This window comes from Rhinopithecus bieti, unplaced genomic scaffold (genome assembly GCF_001698545.2).
Source record: "Rhinopithecus bieti isolate Rb0 unplaced genomic scaffold, ASM169854v2 scaffold_33140, whole genome shotgun sequence".
NCBI classification, from domain to species: Eukaryota; Metazoa; Chordata; class Mammalia; order Primates; family Cercopithecidae; genus Rhinopithecus; species Rhinopithecus bieti.
The window spans coordinates 962,716-967,591 of NW_016814072.1; positions in this window are offsets into that span (position 1 = coordinate 962,716).

A 4,876-nucleotide genomic window follows, 5' to 3' on the forward strand; every position below is an offset into this window, starting at 1 on the left:
TACCAAACCCAGGAGCCCTGAATCCCTCTACACCAAACACAGGAGCCCTGAATCCCTTTATACCAAACCTAGCATCCCTGCATCCTCTATACCAAATCCAGGAGCCCTGAATCCCTCTATACCAAACCCAGGATCCCTGAATCCCTCTATACCAAATCCAGGATCACTGCATCTTCTATACTAAACACAGGAGCCCTGCATACTTCTATACCAAATCCAGGAGGCACAAAACCCTCTATATCAAATCCAAGGTGTCTGGACCCCTGTATACCAAATCCAGGTGGCCCGTGGCCATCTGTACCAGATCAGGTATGTGTGTAAGAAACAATGTGAACTTGAGATCCTGAGAACGACCAAATGTCTGACCACATTGTATCCCCAGCATGTGACAGGATAGTACTGGATTGGCCACAGAGCTGCCAATGTGCACGACCTGTACAAAACACACCCACTTTTCAGGGAGGTGAAGACACAAGGGAGGGGTCAGGAGGCAGCTGCCAGGAAATGCGCTGTGTCTTTTAACTCAATGACCATTCCACACCAGGTTATAAAACTGCAGTGTCTATGGAACGAAATGGGGAAATATAAAATGAACAAAGAAGGAAGCAGCACTCAAGAGTTTTATCAGCCAGAGAAAAGTTACTGTTAATATTGTTCCTGAGTTGTTTTCTGATATATATGTGTGTGTGTTTGTGTGTGTGTATGTGTATATATATATATGTGTGTGTATATATATGTGTGTGTGTGTGTGTATATATATATATATATTTTTTTTTTTCAAGTAGAACCTGGATCCTATTGTGCCCTATTTTTTTTTTTCTCTAACTTGACATGGTATCACTAGCCTTCTCTCTTGTTTTGTTTTGGAATGTTCCTTAAGTGCTGTGTCATCCGCAGGATCTACCACAAGACCTCTGCGCCTGTGCCCCAGTGTCTGCCCTGTGCTGCTACCCCTGCAGACGCTGCCAAGAGCTCCTGCTGGTGAGGCCCCAGTCAACAGGTGCCCTGGTTACTCTATCTGCAGAGGAGAAGACAGAGCTCAGAGGCAGCACAGGTGCAAATCTAAATGGGGCTGTCACCAAGTTGACCCTGGAATCTTAAATAACACCCCTTGCTGGTGCCTGCTATGTTGGGGCTTCTCTGCACTCCCACCCTTTCTCAACAGCATGTCTCCATCAAGTGTGGGCTTTGTGACCCCTGCCCCTGACCGACCATCCTCACAGAGGCTCTGCCCCTGCCCTAGGGTGGGCACTCGCCTTCTTTGGTTGTTGGTTGTGACACAAATTACTCATCTTCTCTACGCCTCAACTTCTTCATATGGAGGGCAGGGACTGCCTACCTCTTAGCAGAGCTATGAGGGTGAAACTGCATCTGCCTGCGTGATTGCATTTCCACGACATCACTTACACTGTCTGCCTTGGGTGTGATTCTGCGCACGAGTCTGTCTCCACTCGGTCACGCTCTGGAGAGCAGGAAATGCCTCTGATTCATCTTTCAGTTGCCACAAAACCTAGCACAGAACCTTGCCCTGTTTGGGAAATAGAAAGAGCCTCTTGAGTTATTTCATAATTTTCCCAAGCCCTACACTTGGAGTGTGGGTGTCCAGAGAGGTGTTGTGAGGAATGTTCTGATACATCAGCAATTTTCCCTGCCTTTTGTATCTTATGCACCTGCTCCCAACCCTGAGTTTTGTCTCAACCCCATCAGGAGTGGATGATGCAGCCCACAGCCCAGAGAGACACAATGGCGCAAATTCCCAGCCCTGGAGTTCCACGCGCTGAGGTGCAGGCAGAGACAGTGGGTTTGGAAGGATGTTTTATCTGAGTAACCCAGTTTCCCCCCTGCCTCCACACTAGCTGTGTTTCCCTAAATGGGAGGAAACGGAGAAACAGTGTCCTAAGTGGGGAAAGGACACTTAATGCCGGTGGGCTCCTGAGAAGAAACTTCAGCCCTGTTCCCCACCCCTGGGGACTAGCGGAAATGATGGGATCCCTGACAGGTGTGGGAATCCAGGCACAGAGAAAGCAAGGTTGCCATCCCAGGGAAGGCCCCAGGGAGGCCCTGCACAGCACAGAAGCACCCACGTGGGAGGCTGGTCTGTCCAGACGCAGTCCCCAAGATATTCTGCATGCCCAGGTGGAGAGGGAAGCCGTGGAGTCATTTCCTCCATACCCCAAATAGAGGCGAGACTGGGAAGGAGTTGAGAGAGAGAGATGGGAGAAGCCTTTTGACAAGAACAAAAGATAGTGGTGTTGACCAATGGCTTGACCAGAGAGGATCCCCATAGAGAAGATGCTTCCAGCAGAGGCCAGGTGACAGATGACAGGAAAGCACAGACTGGCCCTTCCCACAGTTGAGACACCTTGGAAGCAAACACAATTCCCAGAAAGGAGGGGAGGAGGAGCCAGAGTCACCAGAGCACTGGCTGAAGTTTGTCTCTCCCGCTAGGCAGATGGCTCGCACACCACAGACTGGGGTCACATGTCAACGAGGCACCTGTTTCTCTGGCCTGAATTCTAACCAAATATGGCTTTAAAAGGGAACCTGCTCTCAGTCCAGTTGCCTCCCCATGATGGGGCACACTTTGGTTGGGGTCCCACATCTGGCCAAGACAGAACTCAGAACAGACAGAACACCCATAGGAGGACAACAGGACATCACCCCAGGGCTTCTTAACGCTGAGTTTCCACCTCAGGCCCACTTCTTATGCAAGTCAGGAAAGAGTCCCACGTCTCCAGCAGCCACGCCGCACACAGCTCGCCACTAGAACAGAAGCCCATGGAAACAGAGATCCTCCTGGCCTTGTCGACCACAGTGCCTGGAACAGAGTAGGTGTTCAATCGCTGCTTGTTTAGTCCATGAATAACACACATGTGGATTCACGGCCGGATGAGTGGAAACCCGTACACACCCACAGGCAGGCATGAAGCTCACTGTTGAAAGTTTCATGTAGATCAGTACTTCTTAGGGAGGCAAATATTCCCTGAGCCTCCAGAAAGGCCCCTTAATTCTCACGACAGATTTTTTTTTTTTTTTTTTTTTTTTTTGAGACAGAGTCTTGCTCTGTCGCCCAGGCTGGAGTGCCGTAGTACCATCTCGGCTCACTGCAACCTCTGCCTCCCTGGTGCAAGTGATTCACCTGCCTCAGCCTCCTGAGTAGCTGGGATTGCAGGCATGTGCCACCACACCCAGCTAATTTTTGTATTTTTACTGGAGGCGGGGTTTCTCCATGTTGGCCAGGCCGATCTTGAACTCCTGACCTCAGGTGATCTGCCTACCCCAGCTTCCCAAGGTGCTAGGATGACAGGCGTGAACCACCGCGCCTGGCCATGACAGATATTCTTACATGTAGGTGACAAATGACAGAATTTTGCTGTTTGGAAACAATGAGCTACTTTCAAAAACCCCAGCAAAAGAAACCTTGACACGACAGCCTCTGGGGAAGATGAGTCCACGCAGCCGCAATGGTTCCTGTGGTTTTAGCAAAGCCAGGGCAGTGCTATAGGAAAACTCAAAATGAGCCATATAAATCATCGTATTGGGTAATTTGCTTATGAATCCTTGGCACACACACAAAAAAATCTTCCTGGGATTTGCTTTTAAATAATCACAATGGAAAGAGGAGTAAGTACTAAGCCGAGCATGGATGAAAGAAAATCAGCCACAAATTGGTAGTTCAGAAGTCTGGGTGATACGAACACAGGGCGATATAATTTGTCTACTTTTACAGATGTCTGAAATTTTCCAGCTAAAAAGTTTTTGTGTTTTAAATGTACATCTGTCTCTGGGGCTGGGCCAGCAACTCCAACCCTGGAGGGAACAACATATCCCATCTGCTTGTCAGAGAGAACGTTCAGGCTGCTGTATTCTGTCTAAATTCCAGAAATAGTCAAGACGCTGCCACTTCCAAGCCTCATACCTGAGATAATTAGAACAAGAAGTCTGTGCTCCTGTGTCCAAGATCATTAAAGAATTCAAGAAGTAAGCCAAAGAAAAAACATTATTTTACTAAAATTAACTGTAATGAACCCAAATCCATGTTATTTCTATATATGAACTTTCTGAAATGCATGATATTTATATCCAGCAAAGAATGTCTTTTCGTAGCCCAAGAAAAATAAGAAGAGTGAAATCAAGCTGGCCAGGAAACAGTGGAATGGGTCTGTGTGTTCACCCAGACAGCGTAAGTCAAGGAGGGCTCCATGCTGGGATGATTTCTGAGCTACTCATCAGTCGGTCCTAAAATGAGTGGCCTCAAGTTACCATTGTAAAAACGCTGGTAGCTACAGAGCAGAGCCTGCTTCAGGCTTCGGGAAAAAGCTGCTGGAACTGGCTGGCTTGTATTTCCTTCCAGAGCCCGGATGCCTCCTGGGTTGTTCCGGTCTGCTGAGCAGATCCCTGAATTTCTAGAAAAATTAGAAACACAGAATCCATGTCATTACCTTTGCAGGGATCAAAGTAAATGGTGAGGCAAAAAAATGAATCTGGGAGAAGAAGGTTTTCCAGTTTAAGGAATGGCATTTCCAGATGACAAGGCATGAGGACAACACATTTGATCAGGGGCTGTGCTACTTCTGACTCATCTTTTCCTTGTCTTATATTGCAGCACTGAAGTTAGGTTCCCATACTTTTATTTTATTATTATTATTATTATTATTATTATTACTATTATTATTTTGAGACGATATCTCACTCTGTCGCCCAGGCTGGAGTGCAATGGTGTGATGTCGGCTCACTGCAACCTTTGCCTCCTGGGTTCAAGCCATTCTCCTGCCTCAGCCTCCAAAGTAACTGGGATTACAGGTGCCTGCCACCACACTTGGCTAATTTTTGTATTGTTAGTAGAGACAGGGTTTCACCATGTTGGCCAGGCTGG